Source organism: Bos grunniens, chromosome X, assembly GCF_055505025.1.
Source record: "Bos grunniens cultivar Pamir isolate PY7600 chromosome X, Bosgru_T2T1.0, whole genome shotgun sequence".
In the NCBI taxonomy this organism is placed as follows: Eukaryota; Metazoa; Chordata; class Mammalia; order Artiodactyla; family Bovidae; genus Bos; species Bos grunniens.
The window spans coordinates 69,118,431-69,135,642 of NC_141194.1; the positions used below are offsets into that span (position 1 = coordinate 69,118,431).

Below are 17,212 nucleotides of genomic sequence, written 5' to 3' on the forward strand. Positions count from 1 at the left end.
AATTTCAAGATGATCAATTAATACTGGGTTATTAATGAAAGCTGAGGCCTAATATCCACTCTGATGAGGATGATGTCAGAGGAGGTAACTATATACTTTATCAAGTGTCTTGGTATCACTGCAAATCATGGAATACAGGAAATCCATGGTCATCAGCTGAAGTACTATGGCATTTTTAACCCAAAAGTATATACATAAAGAAATACGTTAAAAGCTTTTTTTTTTTTTTTTTAAAGTTAAGGACCCAAGAAAAGTTATTACTAAAATTATCATAGTATAAAAATTATGTTTATTTCTCAAAAAGACCTATGGTTTCTCTTTGGATATTGTGGCTTTTAACTTTTTGTTGAACTCGATAATACATTTTGGGGAAATATTCTTTTTTTTTTTTTTTGCTTTACAATATTGTATTGGATTTGCCATACATTGACATGAATCCGCCATGGATGTACATGTGTTCCGCATCCTGAAACCCCCTCCCACATCCCTCCCCATCCCATCTCTCTGGGACATCCCAGTGCACCAGCCCCAAGTACCCTGTATCATGCATTGAACCTGGACTGGCGATTGGATTCACACGTGATAATTTACATGATTCAATAGCATTCTCCCGTATTATCATACCCTCGCCTTCTTCCACAGTGTCCAAAAGACTGTTTTATACATCGTTTCTCTTTTGCTGTCTCACATACAGGGTTATCATTACCATCTTTCTAAATTCTATATATATGCATTAGCTGTATTGATGTTTTTCTTTCTGGCTTACTTCACTCTGTATAATAGGCTCCAGTTTTATCCATCTCATTAGAACTGATTCAAATGTATTCTTTTTAATGGCTGAGTAATACCCCTCGTCCAGGGTAAGGAGCAATGGCTGCACTTTGCTGGAGCAGCCGTGAAGAGATACCCCACGCCCAAGGTAAGAGAAACCCAAGTAAGATGGTAGGTGTTGCAAGAGGGCATCAGAGGGCAGACACACTGAAACCATACTCACAGAAAACTAGTCAATCTAATCACACTAGGACCACAGCCTTGTCAAACTCAATGAAACTAAGCCATGCCCGTGGGGCAACCCAAGATGGTCAGGTCATGGTGGAGAGATCTGACAGAATGTGGTCCACTGGAGAAGGGAATGGCAAACCACTTCAGTATTCTTGCCTTGAGAACCCCATGAACAGTATGAAAAGGCAAAATGATAGGATACTGAAAGAGAAATCCCCAGGTCAGTAGGTGCCCAATATGCTACTGGAGATCAGTGGAGAAATAACTCCAGGAAGAATGAAGGGATGGAGCCAAAGCAAAAAGAATACCCAGCTGTGGATGTGACTGATGATAGAAGGAAGTTCCAATGCTGTAAAGAGCAAAATTGCGTAGGAACCTGGAATGTCAGGCCCATGAATCAAGGCAAATTGGAAGTGGTCAAACAAGAGATGGCAAGAGTGAATGTCGACATTCTAGGAATCAGCGAACTGAAATGGACTGGAATGGGTGAATTTAACTCAGATGACCATTATATCTACTACTGCAGGCAGGAATCCCTCAGAAGAAATGGAGTAGCCATTATGGTCAACAACAGAGTCCAAAATGCAGTACTTGGATGCAATCTCAAAAACGACAGAATGATCTCTGTTCATTTCCAAGGCAAACCATTCAATATCACAGTAATCCAAGTCTATGCCCTAACCAGTAATGCTGAAGAAGCTGAAGTTGAACGGTCCTGTGAAGACCTACAAGACCTTTTAGAACTAACACCCAAAAAAGATGTCCTTTTCATTATAGGGGACTGGAATGCAAAAGTAGGAAGTCAAGAAACACCTGGAGTAAGAGGCAAATTTGACCTTGGAATACTGAATGAAGGGCAAAGACTAATAGAGTTTGGCCAAGAAAATGCACTGGTCATAACAAACACCCTCTTCCAACAACACAAGAGAAGACTCTATACATGGACATCACCAGATGGTCAACACCGAAATCAGTTTGATTATATTCTTTGCAGCCAAAGATGGAGAAGCTCTATAAAGTCAGCAAAAACAAGACCAGGAGCTGACTGTGGTTCAGATCATGAACTCCTTATTGCCAAATTCAGACTTAAATTGAAGAAAGTAGGGAAAACCACTAGACCATTCAGGTATGACCTAAACCAAATCCCTTATGATTATACAGTAGAAGTGAGAAATAGATTTAAGGGCCTAGATCTGATAGATAGAATGCCTTATGAACTATGGAATGAGGTTCGTGACATTGTACAGGAGACAGGGATCAAGACCATCCCCATGGAAAAGAAATGCAAAAAACCAAAATGGCTGTCTGGGGAGGCCTGACAAATAGCTGTGAAAAGAAGAGAAGCAAAAAGTAAAGGGGAAAAGGAAAGATATAAACATCTGAATGCCGAGTTCCAAAGAATAGCAAGAAGAGATAAGAAAGCCTTCTTCAGTGATCAATGCAAAGAAAAAGAGGAAACAACAGAGTGGGAAAGACTAGAGATCTCTTCAAGAAAATCAGAGATACCAAAGGAACACTTCATGCAAAGATGGGCTTGATAAAGGACAGAAATGGTATGGACCTAACAGAAGCAGAAGGTATTAAGAAAAGATGGCAAGAATACACAGAAGAACTGTACAAAAAAGATCTTCACGACCCAGATAATCACGATGGTGTGATCACTGACCTAGAGCCAGACATCCTGCAATGTGAAGTCAAGTGGGCCTTAGAAAGCATCACTACGAACAAAGCTAGTGGAGGTGATGGAATTCCAGTTGAGCTATTTCAAATCCTGAAAGATGATGCTGTGAAAGTGCTGCACTCAATATGCCAGCAAATTTGGAAAACTCAGCAGTGGCCACAGGACTGGAAAAGGTCAGTTTTCATTCCAATTCCAAAGAAAGGCAATGCCAAAGAATGCTCAAACTACTGCACAATTGCACTCATCTCACATGCTAGTAAAGTAATGCTCAAAATTCTCCAAGCCAGGCTTCAGCAATATATGAACTGTGAACTTCCTGATGTTCAAACTGGTTTTAGAAAAGGCAGAGGAACCAGAGATCAAATTGCTAACATCCGCTGGATCATCGAAAAAGCAAGAGAGTTCCAGAAAAACATCTGTTTCTGCTTTATTGACTATGCCAAAGACTTTGACTTTGTGGATCACAATAAATTGTGGAAAATTCTGAAATAGATGGGAATACCATACCACCTGATCTGCCTCTTGAGAAATTTGTATGCAGGTCAGGAAGCAACAGTTAGAACTGGACATGGAACAACAGACTGGTTCCAAATAGGAAAAGGAGTACGTCAAGGCTGTATATTGTCACCCTGTTTATTCAACTTATATGCAGAGTACATCATGAGAAACGCTGGACTGGAGGAAACACAAGCTGGAATCAAGATTGCAGGGAGAAATATCAATAACCTCAGATATGCAGATGACACCACCCTTATGGCAGAAAGTGAAGAAGAACTAAAAAGCCTCTTGATGAAAGTGAAAGAGGAGAGTGAAAAAGGTGGCTTAAAGCTCAACATTCATAAAACTAAGATCATGGCATCTGGTCCCATCACTTCATGGGAAATAGATGGGGAAACAGTGGAAACAGTGTCAGACTTTATTTTTCTGGGCTCCAAAATCACTGCAGATGGTGACTGCAGCCATGAAATTAAAAGACGCTTACTCCTTGGAAGGAAAGTTATGACCAACCTACATAGCATATTCAAAAGCAGAGACATTACTTTGCCAACAAAGGTTCGTCTAGTCAAGGCTATGGTTTTTCCTGTGGTCATGTATGGATGTAGAGTTGGACTGTGAAGAAGGCTGAGCACCGAAGAATTGATGCTTTTGAACTGTGGTGTTGGAGAAGACTCTTGAGAGTCCCTTGGACTGCAAGGAGATCCAACCAGTCTATTCTGAAGGAGATCAGCCCTGGGATTTCTTTGTAAGGAATGATGCTAAAGCTGAAACTCCAGTACTTTGGCCACGTCATGCGAAGATTTGGCTCATTGGAAAAGACTCTGATGCTGGAAGGGATTGGGGGCAGGAGGAGAAGGGGACGACAGAGGATGAGATGGCTGGATGGCATCACTGACTCGATGGATGTGAGTGTCAGTGAACTCTGGGAGTTGGTGATGGACAAGGAGGCCTGGAGTGCTGTGATTCATGGGGTCGCAAGAGTCGGACATGACTGAGCGACTGATCTGATCTGATCTGAATACTTCTTTGTGTATATGTATCACAGCTTTCTTATCCATTCATCTGCTGATGGACATCTAGGTTGCTTCCATGTCCTGGCTATTATAAACAGTGCTGCGATGAACATTGGGGTAAACTTGTCTCTTTCAATTCTGGTTTCTTCGGTGTGTATGCCCAGCAGTGGGATTGCTGGGTCATATGGCAGTTCTATTTTCAGTTTTTAAAGAATCTCCACACTGTTCTCCATAGTGGCTGTACTAGTTTGCATTCCCACCAACAGTGTAAGAGGGTTCCCTTTTCTCCACATGCTCTCCAGCATTTATTGTTTGTAGACTTTTGGATCGCAGCCATTCTGACTGGCGTGAAATGGTACCTCACTGTGGTTTTGGTTTGCATTTCTCTGATAATGAGTGATGTTGAGCATGTTTTCATGTGTTTGTTAGCCATCTGTATGTCTTCTTTGGAGAAATGTCTGTTTAATTCTTAGGCCCATTTTTTGATTGGGTCATTTATTTTTCTGGAATTGAGCTGCAGGTGTTGCTTATATATTTTTGAGATTAATTCTTTTTCCATTGCTTTGTTTGCTATTATTTTCTCCCATTCGGAAGGCTGTCTTTTCATCTTGCTTATAGTTTCCTTTGTTGTGCAGAAGGTTTTAATTTTAATTAGGTCCTATTTGTTTATTTTTGCTTTTATTTCCAATATTCTGCGAGGTGGGTCATAGAAGATCCAGCTGTGATTTATGCCGGAGAGTGTTTTGTCTATGTTCTCTTCTCGGAGTTTTATAGTTTCTGGTCTCATGTTTACATATTTAATCCATTTTGAGTTTATTTTTGTGTATGGTGTTAGAAAGTGTTCTAGTTTCATTCTTTTACAAGTGGTTGACCAGTTTTCCCAGCACCACTTGTTAAAGAGTTTGTCTTTTTTCCCTTGTATATTCTTGCTTCCTTTGTCAAAGATAAGGTGTCCATAGGTGCGTGGATCTATCTTTGGGCTTTCTATTTTGTTCTATCGATCTATATTTCTGTCTTTGTGCCAGTACCATACTGTCTTGATGACTGTGGCTTTGTAATAGAGCCTGAAGTCAGGCAGGTTGATTCCTCCAGGTCCATTCTTCTTTCTCAAGATTGCTTTGGTTATTCGAGGTTTCTTGTATTTCTATACAAATTGTGAAATTACTTGTTCTAGGTCTGTGAAAGATACCATTGGTAGCTTGACAGGGATTGCATTGCATCTATAGATTGCTTTGGGTAGTATACTCATTTTCACTATATTCATTCTTCTGTTCCATGAACATGGTATAGTTCTCCATCTCTTAGTGTCTTCTTCAATTTCTTTCACCAGTGTTTTATAGTTTTCTATATATATATGTCTTTTGTTTCTTTAGGTAGGTATATTCCTAAGTATTTTATTCTTTTCATTGCAATGGTGAATGGAATTGTTTCCTTAATTTCTCTTTCTATTTTCTCATTATTAGTGTATAGGAATACAAGGGATTTCTGTGTGTTGATTTTATATCCTTCCACTTTACTCTATTCATTGATTAGCTCTAGTAATTTTCTTGTGGAATCTTTAGGATTTTCTATGTAGAGGATCATGTCATCTGCTAACAGTGAGAGTTTTACTTCTTCTTTTCCAATTTGGATTCCTTTTATTTCTTTTTCTGCTCTGATTGCTGTGGCCAAACCTTCCAAAACTGTGTTGAATAGTCATGATGTAAGTGGGCACCCATGTCTTATTCCTGACTTTAGGGGAAATGCTTTTAATTTTTCATCATTGAGGGTAATGTTTGCTGAGAATTTGTCATATATAGCTTTTATTTATTTTATTTTATTTTTTTGCCTTTTTTGTTGTTTATATATATATATATATATATATATATAAAAGCCAGATATACTTCCACATACAAAGGCAGGTTTTCCCAAGAGGGATTTACAGGAAGTAGTCTGGGGTGCGCCGGGTCACATGAGGCTCTCCACGATGAGGTGCTGGGTCAAACTGAAGGAAGGAATATTTCAAAGTGTCATCTAATTCCATGATAGCAGCCTGGTTCCCACAACGATAACAGTAATTGGGTGCACTGAAAATGGTAACCACGTTCCGATCGTGACACCAATTGTATCCCTCCATTACAAGTTGGTGAGCACGAGAAACCAGTGTGAGACCATTAGCATGGTTAAACGTTTTAGAAATATCTTGTCCAAATGTGTAGCCAGCACCACGTGGTGAAATACCCCACCCACCATGATCATCTGGATGTGACCATAAAAGATCACACATGGGGCCCTCATGTGGAACTTCTTGTAAACGATCCAGGGCTCTTATATGATCCAGTGTATCTATGGATGGAGAGAGGCCACCATGGAGGCAGAATATCTGTCCATCTACTAAAGCTGTAAGTGGCAGATAATCAAAGAGATCTGTAAAATATTTCCAAACATTGGCATTTCCATACTTTCACAGACATTCGTCATAAAAGCCATAAACTTGGGTAATTTGTTGGCTTTCGTGGTTTCCTCTCAGTATTGTAATGTGCTCTGGATAACGCACCTTTAATGCCACAAGAAGAGTTACCGTTTCCACAGAATAATAACCTCTGTCTACATAGTTGCCCATGAACAGATAGTTTGTGTCTGGTGACTTCCCGCCAATTCTGAAGAGTTCCATAAGGTCATGGAATTGGCCATGCACATCTCCACAGACGGTGACAGGACAACGGACCTCCTGTACATTTGATTTCTTTTGTTAAAATTTCCTTAGCCTTTTCACAGAGCGTCTGGACTTGGTTCTCGTTGAGCTGTTTACACTCATTCAGCTGCTTGACCCACTGGTCCAGGTCCTTAGTGAACACCTTGTCGTCCATGGCGGCCCCCGCCCCTCCGCCGCCACCTCCTCCTGTCCCCCGTGCGCCCCCGCCCCGGGCGCCGCTTCCCTAGCCACCACCCCCCCCCGCCCCCGCCGCCGCCAGCTTCTGGCGGGGGCGGGAGGAGCCCGGCACTGCGGACCCCGCGCCCGGCCCAAGCCCCTTGGGCGGCTCCGAGCGCGCGGCCTCTGGGAGACCCCCGCCCGCCCCGGCCCACCGGCCCGCGCGCCCGGAGAGTCGGTGAAGGACGCGGAGACGTGCGGGGCTTCCGCGCAGCTGCCGCCGGAGGATGGGCACCCGCCGCCTGCCGGCCTCTGGCCGCTCTCGCCTCCCCGGCTCCTTCTCTCTCGCTCTTTCTCGCCCCTCCCTCCGGCTTTCTGTCATCGCCCGGGCCTATAGCTTTTATTATGTTGACCTATGTTCCTTCTATTCTTGCTTTCTGGAGAGTTTTCATCATAAATGGATGTTGAACTTTGTCAAAGGCTTTCTCCGCATCTATTATCATCCAATAAAATTATGGCTTTAATTTTTCAATTTGTTACTGTGGTGTATTACATGAATTGATTTGCAGATATTGTAGAATCCTTGGATCCCTGGGATAAACCCCACGTGGTGGTGATGTATGATCTTTTTAATGTGTTGTTGGATTCTGACTGCTAGAATTTTGTTAAAGACTTTTGATCTATGTCCATCAGTGATATTGGCCTGTAGTTTTCTTTTTTTTGTGGCACGTTTGTCAGGTTTTGGTATTAGGATGATAGTGGCCTCATAGAATGACTTTGGAAGTTTACCTTCCTCTGCAATTTTCTGGAAGAGTTTGAGTAGGATAGGTGTTAGCTCTTCTCTATATTTTTGGTAGAATTCAGTTGTGAAGCTGTCTGAATCTGGGCTTTTGTTTGCTGGAAGATTTCTGATTACAGTTTCAGTTTCCATGCTTGTGATGGGTCTGTTAAGATTTTCTATTTCTCCCTGGCTCATTTTTGGAAAGTTATACTCTTCTAAGAATTTGTCCATTTCTTTTTTTTTTTGGTGGGTATTCTTTTTTTTTTCCTTTTTAAAAAAAAAAATTTATTTTATTTTTTAACTTTACAAATTGTATTAGTTTTGCCAAATATCGAAATGAATCCGCCACAGGTATATATGTGTTCCCCATCCTGAACCCTCCTCCCTCCTCCCTCCACATACCATCCCTCTGGGTCGTCCCAGTGCACTAGCCCCAAGCATCCAGTATCGTGCATTGAACCTGGACTGGCGACTCGTTTCATACATGATATTATACATGCTTCAATGCCATTCTCCCAAATCTTCCCACCCTCTCCCTCTGCAACAGAGTCCATAAGACTGTTCTATACATCAGTGTCTCTTTTGCTGTCTCGTACACAGGGTTATTGTTAGCATCTTTCTAAATTCCATATATATGCGTTAGTATACTGTATTGGTGTTTTTCTTTCTAGCTAACTTCACTCTGTATAATAGGCTCCAGTTTCATCCACCTCATTAGAACTGATTCAAATGTATTCTTTTTAATGGCTGAGTAATACTCCATTGTGTATATGTACCACAGCTTTGTTATTCACTCATCTGCTGATGGACATCTAGGTTGCTTCCATGTCCTGGCTATTATAAACAGTGCTGCGATGAACATTGGGGTACACGTGTCTCTTTCCCTTCTGGTTTCCTCAGTGTGTATGCCTAGCAGTGGGATTGCTGGGTCATAAGGCAGTTCTATTTCCAGTTTTTTAAGGAATCTCCACACTGTTCTCCATAGTGGCTGTACTAGTTTGCATTCCCACCAACAGTGTAAGAGGGTTCCCTTTTCTCCACACCCTCTCCAGCATTTATTACTTGTAGACTTTTGGATAGCAGCCATTCTGACTGGTGTGAAATGGTACCTCATAGTGATTTTGATGTGCATTTCTCTGATAATGAGTGATGTTGAGCATCTTTTCATGTGCTTGTTAGCCATCTGTATGTCTTCTTTGGAGAAATGTCTATTTAGTTCTTTGGCCCATTTTTTGATTGGGTCATTTATTTTTCTGGAGTTGAGCTGTAGGAGTTGCTTGTATATTTTTGAGATTAGTTGTTTGTCAGTTGCTTTATTTGCTATTATTTTCTCCCATTCTGAAGGCTGCCTTTTCACCTTGCTAATAGTTTCCTTTGATGTGCAAGAGCTTTTAAGTTTAATTAGGTCCCATTTGTTTATTTTTGCTTTTATTTCCAATATTCTGGGAGGTGGGTCATAGAGGATCCTGCTGTGATGTATGTCAGAGAGTGTTTTGCCTATGTTCTCCTCTAGGAGTTTTATAGTTTCTGGTCTTACGTTTAGATCTTTAATCCATTTTGAGTTTATTTTTGTGTATGGTGTTAGAAAGTGTTATAGTTTCATTCTTTTACCAGTGGTTGACCAGATTTCCCAGCACCACTTGTTAAAGAGATTTTCTTTAATCCATAGTATATTTATGCCTCCTTTGTCAAAGATAAGGTGTCCATAGGTGCGTGGATTTATCTCTGGGATTTCTATTTTGTTCCACTGATCTATATTTCTGTCTTTGTGCCAGTACCATACTGTCTTGATAACTGTGGCTTTGTAGTAGAGCCTGAAGTCAGGCAGGTTGATTCCTCCAGGTCCATTCTTCTTTCTCAAGATAGCTTTGGCTATTCGAGGTTTTTTGTATTTCCATACAAATTGTGAAATTATTTGTTCTAGCTCTGTGAAGAATACCGTTGGTAGCTTGATAGGGATTGCATTGAATCTATAAATTGCTTTGGGTAGTATACTCATTTTCACTATATTGATTCTTCCAATCCATGAACATGGCATATTTCTCCATCTATTAGTGTCCTCTTTGATTTCTTTCACCAGTGTTTTATAGTTTTCTATGTATAGGTCTTTAGTTTCTCTAGGTAGATATATTCCTAATTATTTTATTCTTTTCGTTGCAATGGTGAATGGAATTGTTTCCTTAATTTCTCTTTCTGTTTTCTCATTATTAGTGTATAGGAATGCAAGGGATTTCTGTGTGTTGATTTTATATCCTGCAACTTTACTATAATCATTGATTAGTTCTAGTAATTTTCTGGTGGAGTCTTTAGGGTTTTCTAGGTAGAGGATCATGTCATCTGCAAATAGTGAGAGTTTTACTTCTTCTTTTCCAGTTTGGATTCCTTTTATTTCTTTTTCTGCTCTGATTGCTGTGGCCAAAACTTCCAAAACTATGTTGAATAGTAGTGGTGAAAGTGGGCACCCTTGTCTTGTTCCTGACTTTAGAGGAAATGCTTTCAATTTTTTCACCATTGAGGATAATGTTTGCTGTGGGTTTGTCATATATAGCTTTTATTATGTTGAGGTATGTTCCTTCTATTCCTGCTTTCTGGAGAGGTTTTATCATAAATGGATGTTGAATTTTGTCAAAGGCTTTCTCTGCATCTATTGAGATAATCATATGGTTTTTATTTTTCAATTTGTTAATGTGGTGTATTACATTGATTGATTTGTGGATATTGAAGAATCCTTGCATCCCTGGGATAAAGCCCACTTGGTCATGGTGTATGATCTTTTTAATGTGTTGTTGGATTCTGATTGCTAGAATTTTGTTAAGGATTTTTGCATCTATGTTCATCAGTGATATTGGCCTGTAGTTTTCTTTTTTTGTGGCATCTTTGTCAGGTTTTGGTATTAGGGTGATGGTGGCCTCATAGAATGAGTTTGGAAGTTTACCTTCCTCTGAAATTTTCTGGAAGAGTTTGAGCAGGATAGGTGTTAGCCCTTCTCTAAATTTTTGGTAGAATTCAGCTGTGAAGCCGTCTGGACCTGGGCTTTTGTTTGCTGGAAGATTTTTGATTACAGTTTCAATTTCCGTGCTTGTGATGGGTCTGTTAAGATTTTCTATTTCTTCCTGGTCCACTTTGGAAAGTTGTACTTTTCTAAGAATTCGTCCATTTCTTCCACGTTGTCCATTTTATTGCCATATAATTGTTGATAGTAGTATCTTATGATCCTTTGTATTTCTGTGTTGTCTGTTGTGATCTCTCCATTTTCATTTCTAATTTTATTGATTTGATTTTTCTCCCTTTGTTTCTTGATGAGTCTGGCTAATGGTTTGTCAATTTTATTTATCCTTTCAAAGAACCAGCTTTTGGCTTTGTTGATTTTTGCTATGGTTTCTTTTGCATTTATTTCTGCCCTAATTTTTAAGATTTCTTTCCTTCTACTAACCCTGGGGTTCTTCATTTCTTCCTTTTCTAGTTGCTTTTGGTGTAGAGTAAGGTTATTTATTTGACTTTTTTCTTGTTTCTTGAGGTATGCCTGTATTGCTATTAACTTTCCCCTTAGGACTGCTTTTACCATGTCCCACAGGTTTTGGGTTGTTGTGTTTTCATTTTCATTCGTTTCTATGCAAATTTTGATTTCTTTTTTGATTTCTTCTGTGATTTGTTGGTTATTCAGCAGCGTGTTGTTCAGCCTCCGTATGTTGGAATTTTTAATAGGTTTTCTCCTGTAATTGAATCTAATCTTACTGCATTGTGGTCAGAAAAGATGCTTGGAATGATTTAAATTTTTTTAAATTTACCAAGGCTAGATTTATGGCCCAGGATGTGATCTATCCTGGATAAGGTTCCATGTGCACCTGAGAAAAAGGTGAATTTCATTGTTTTGGGATGAAATGTCCTATAGATATCAGTTAGGTCTAACTGGCCTATTGTATCATTTAAAGTTTGTGTTTCCTTGTTAATTTTCTGTTTAGTTAATCTATCCATAGGTGTGAGTGGTGTATTAAAGTCTCCCACTATTATTGTGTTATTGTTAATTTCTCCTTTGATACTTGTTAGCATTTGTCTTACATACTGTGGTGCTCCCATGTTGGGTGCATATATATTTATAATTGTTATATCTTCTTCTTGGATTGATCCTTTGATCATTATGTAGTATCCTTCTTTGTCTCTTTTCACAGCCTTTGTTTTAAAGTTTATTTTATCTGATATGAGTATTGCTACTCCTGCTTTCTTTTGGTCCTTATTTGCATGGAAAATCTTTTTCCAGCCCTTCACTTTCAGTCTGTATGTGTCCCCTGTTTTGAGGTGGGTCTCTTGTAGACAACATATGTAGGGGTCTTGTTTTTGTATCCATTCAGCCAGTCTTTGTCTTTTGGTTGGGGCATTCAACCCATTTACGTTTAAGGTAATTACTGATAAGTATGATCCCATTGCCATTTACTTTATTGTTTTGGGCTCGAATTTATACACCATTTTTGTGTTTCCTGTCTAGAGAATATCCTTTAGCATTTGTTGGAGAGCTGGTTTGTTGGTGCAAAATTCTCTCAGCTTTTGCTTGTCTGAAAAGCTTTTGATTTCTCCTTAATACTTGAAATACATCCTTGCTGGGTACAATAATCTGGGCTGTAGGTTATTTTCTTTCATCATTTTAAGTATGTCTTGCCATTCCCTCCTGGCTTGAAGAGTTTCTATTGAAAGATCAGCTGTTATCCTTATGGGAATTCCCTTGTGTGTTATTTGTTGTTTTTCCCTTGCGGCTTTTAGTATTTGTTCTTTGTGTTTGATCTTTGTTAATTTGATTAATATGTGTCTTGGGGTGTTTCTCCTTGGGTTTATCCTGTTTGGGACTCTCTGGGTTTCTTGGACTTGGGTGATTATTTCCTTCCCCATTTTAGGGAAGTTTTCAACTATTATCTCCTCAAGTATTTTCTCATGGTCTTTCTTTCTGTCTTCTTCTTCTGGGACCCCTATGATTCGAATGTTGTAGTGTTTAATATTGTCCTGGAGGTCTCTGAAATTGTCTTCATTTCTTTTAATTCGTTTTTTCTTTTTTCCTCTCTGATTCATTTATTTCTGCCATTCTATCTTCTAATTCACTAATCCTATCTTCTGCCTCTGTTATTGTACTATTTGTTGCCTCCAGAGTGTTTTTAATTTCATTTGTTGCATTATTCATTATATATTGACTCCTTTTTATTTCTTCTAGGTCCTTATTAAACCTTTCTTGCATCTTCTCAATCCTTGTCTCCAGGCTATTTATCTGTGATTCCATTTTGATTTCAAGATTTTAGATCAATTTCACTATCATTATTCAGAATTCTTTATCAGGTAGGTTCCCTATCTCTTCCTCTTTTGTTTGGTTTGGTGGGCATTTATCCTGTTCCTTTATCTGCTGGGTATTTCTCTGTCTCTTCATCTTGTGTAAATTGCTGATTTTGGGGTGTATTTTCTGTATTCTGGCAGTTTGTGGAGTTCTCTTTTTTGTGGTGTTTCCTCACTGTGTGCGGGTTTGTACAGGTGGCTTGTCAAGGTTTCCTGGTTAGGGAAGCTTGTGTTGGTGTTCTGGTGGGTGGAGCTGTATTTCTTCTCTCTGAAGTGCAATGAAGTGTCCAGTAATGAGTTATGAGATGTCTACGGTTTTGAGGTGACTTTGGGCAGCCTGTATCTTGAAGCTCAGGGCTGTGTTCCTTTGTTGCTGGAGAATTTGCTTGGTATGTCTTGCCCTGGAACTTGTTGGCCCTTGTGTGGTACTTGGTTTCAGTGTCAGTGTGGAGGCATTTTATGAGCTCCTGTCAATTAATGTTCCTTGGAGTCAGGAGTTCCCTGGAGTCAGGGTTTGGATTTAAGCCTCCTGCTTCCAGTTATTGGTCTTATTTTTACAGTAGTTTCAAAACTTCTCCTTCTATACAGCACCACTGATAAAATATCTACATTAAAGATGAAAAGTTTCTCTACTGTGAGGGTCACCCAGAGAGGTTCACAGCGTTATATGGAGAAGAGACGAGGGAGGAGGGAGTTAGAGGTGACCCGAATGAGATGAGGTGGAATCAATAGTGGAGAGAGTGGTCTAGCCAATAATCACTTCCTTATGTGCACTCCACAACTGGACCGCTCAGAGATGTTCACAGAGTTATACAGAGAAGAGAAGACGGAGGAAGGAGACAGAGGTGGCCAGGAGGATAAAAGTGGGGAAGAAAAGGAGGGAGACAGATCCAGCCAGTAATCAGTTCCCTAAGTGTTCTCCACCGTCTGGAACACACAGAAATTCACAGAGTTGCGTAGAGTAGAGAGGGGTTAGGGAGGAGACACAGGCGACCTGGTGGAGAAAAAGGAGAGTCCAAAGGGAGAGAGAGCAGTTAAGCCAGTAATCTCGTTCCCTAGTGAAAAATGGGTACTGAAGATTGGGTTCTTAAAGGTACTAAATTGGTAACAAATACATAAAAGCAAAAATTAAAAATCTAGAGTAGAGTTTGGAATTTTAAAAATACGATGTTGAAGAAAAGAAGAAGGAAAAGAAAGAGAAAAAATGAACAAACAAAAACAAACAAGGTTGCAAAAATTTTAAAGAAAATATAGATACAAAATAGATAACTAATACCAAAAAGCAAAAGTTAAAACTCTAGAGTAGAGTTTGGAATTTCAGATATACAATGTTATATAAAAGAAGAAGAGAAAGAAACAGAGAAAAAAAAAGTCACAGAAATTATAAAAAAACTATAGGTACAAAATTGATAACAAATACCAAAAAGCTAAAATTAAAAATTTAGAGTAGAGTTTGGAATTTCAAAAATACAATGTTAAAGAAAAGAAGACACGTGTACCCCAATGTTCATCGCAGCACTGTTTATAATAGCCAGGACCTGGAAGCAACCTAGATATCCATCAGCAGATGAATGGATAAGAAAGCTATGGTACATATACACAATGGAGTATTACTCAGCCATTAAAAAGAAAACATTTGAATCAGTTCTAATGAGGTGGATGAAACTGGAGCCTATTATACAGAGTGAAGTAAGCCAGAAGGAAAAACACCAATACAGTATAATAACACATATACATGGAATTTAGAAAGATGGTAACAATAACCCTGTGTATGAGACAGCAAAAGAGACATTGATGTATAGAACAGTCTTATGGACTCTATGGGAGAGGGAGAGGTGGGAAGATTTGGGAGAATGGCATTGAAACATGTAAAATATCATGTATGAAATGAGATGCCAGTCCAGTTTCAATGCACGATACTGGATGCTTGGGGCTAGTGCACTGGGACGACCCAGAGGGATGGTATGGGGAGGGAGGAGGGTTCAGAATGGGGAACACATGTATACCTGTGGTGGATTCATTTTGATATTTGACAAAACTAATACAATTATGTAAAGTTTAAAAAAAAAAAAGATGAAGAAAAAAAAAAGAAAAAAAAAGAAAAGAAGAAAAAACAAACAAACAAAGAAAACCAAGGTCAAAAAATTATAAAAAATATATATATGAAGTTTGCTGAAGAAAAAAAAATAGGGTCTTTTTTTTTTTTGCAAAGTAATAGGTTATAAAAGTGAAAATTAAAGCAATAAAAGAGAACTTAAAATTTTTTTTAAAAATTAAAAAATAAAAAAAAAGAAAGAATTTTCGTAAAAATAGTAAAAATATATTGAGGACTTTCTCTGGTTTTGTTGTGAGTATTGTGGGTTCACCTCATTTTTGGCTAGTTCCTTGGTCTGACTTTTATTTCTCAAGATCTATAGGCCCCTTCCTACATAGTTGGTAGTAACCACAGGGTTTTAATCTATTGCCTGTAGCTTCCAAGGCGGTTCCCTCTGTTATAGCTTGTTCTGTTTGCTGGACTCTTCAGTGTCTGGTTTCCGCCCTGACACAAAGGGGACGGTGGAGGACACTTTTTTTTTTTTTTTCTTTTTAGGCTCACTTGTTCAGTCTCGCTGTGGGGAGGGAGGGAGGGATGCTGCAAACAAGTAACACTGGCGTGTGCTCGCAGTGCTTCAGGCACACTGGGTCTGCCCCCGATCACGGCGCGTGTAGCCTCTCTGCCCACACTGCTCAGGCTCTAGGTTGTTCCGCTGGGAACCATCCTAGGCCGGCCCTGGGCTGCCTGCTCCTCCCAGGTCCAAGCTGCTCAGGTTCAGGCACTCGGGTAGTCCTCAGAGGTGCAGACTCGGTTGGGCCTGCATTTTGTGCCCTTCCCAGGTCCGAGGAGCTCAGGTGATGAGGTGTTTAGCGAGCGTGATTGCTGCGACTTATCGCCTCCCCGCCGCTCAGTTATCTAGGTGTACAACCGGCGCACCTTCTCAGGGAGATGTTGACCGTCCAGTCCCCCAAGAAGTTTTAGTTAGCAAAGAAGCCTGCTTACAGTTTTATAGATAATGTCTCTCTGGGGCTGCGATTGCCCCCTTCTGGCTCTGGCTGCGTGTCACTGGAGGGGGAAGGTCTGCCGCTGGCTATCTCTGTTCAGTCCTTTGTTCTGTGCGCGGGCCTGGCAGTGTCTTAGGTTAGGGCTGGCTTTTCGCGTGGTAGATATCCCACAGTCTGGTTTGTTAGCCCAGATTATTTCACTCAGATAGCTCTCAGGGTTTTCAGGCCAGGTCCTTACTCTAAGCGATGCAGCCCATGCCCTGCCTCCCTGCCTAGCCCCCGCTTGCTAATGGCGTGTGCAGGCGTCTGCACTGCTTCTCCATTGGGGGAGTTACTGTAGGGCTCACAATCTGCGAGTTTTAATTGTTTATTTTTTCTCCCTGTTATGTTGCCCTCTGTGTTTCCAAAGCTCGGCACAGATTCGGCAGTGAGAAGGTTTCCTGATGTTTGGAAACTTCTCTCTTTTTAAGACTCCCTTCCTGGGACAGAACTCCATCCCTCCCTCTTTTGTCTCTTTTTTTGTCTTTTATATTTTGTCCTACCTCCTTTCGAAGACTTGGATTGCTTTTCTGGGTGCCTGATGTCCTATGCTGACATTCAGAAGTTGTTTTGTGGAATTTACTCAGCTTTTAAATGCTCTTTTGATGAATTTTGGGGGAGAAAGTGTTCTCCCTGTCCTACTCCTCCGCTATCTTCCGGGTGGGTCAGAATTTGTCCATTTCTTCCAAGTTGTCCATTTTATTGACATATAATTGCTGATAGTAGTCTCCTATGTTCCTTTGTATTTCTGTGTTGTCTGTTGTGATCTCTCCATTTTCAACCCATTTACATTTAAGGTAATTATTGATAAGTATGATCCCATTGCCATTTATTTTATTGTTTTGGGTTCAACTTTATACACTCCTTTTGTGTTTCCTGTCTAGAGAAGATCCTTTAACATTTGTTGGAGAGCTGGTTTGGTGGAGCTGAATTCTCTCAGCTTTTGCTTGTCTGTAAAGCTTTTGATTTCTCCTTCATATATGAATGAGATCCTT

The 17,212-nt window shown here is 40.0% G+C and overlaps 1 pseudogene across 1 annotated transcript; it reads right to left on the bottom strand.

The window, feature by feature from the left end:
* Window positions 1–6,036: 6,036 nt before the first annotated feature.
* Window positions 6,037–7,043, bottom strand: LOC147340677 (serine/threonine-protein phosphatase 2A catalytic subunit beta isoform pseudogene; annotated as a pseudogene). Its single transcript, XR_015159586.1, has one exon. The product of XR_015159586.1 is annotated as a serine/threonine-protein phosphatase 2A catalytic subunit beta isoform pseudogene (transcript).
* Between the last annotated feature and the right edge of the window lie 10,169 nt (window positions 7,044–17,212).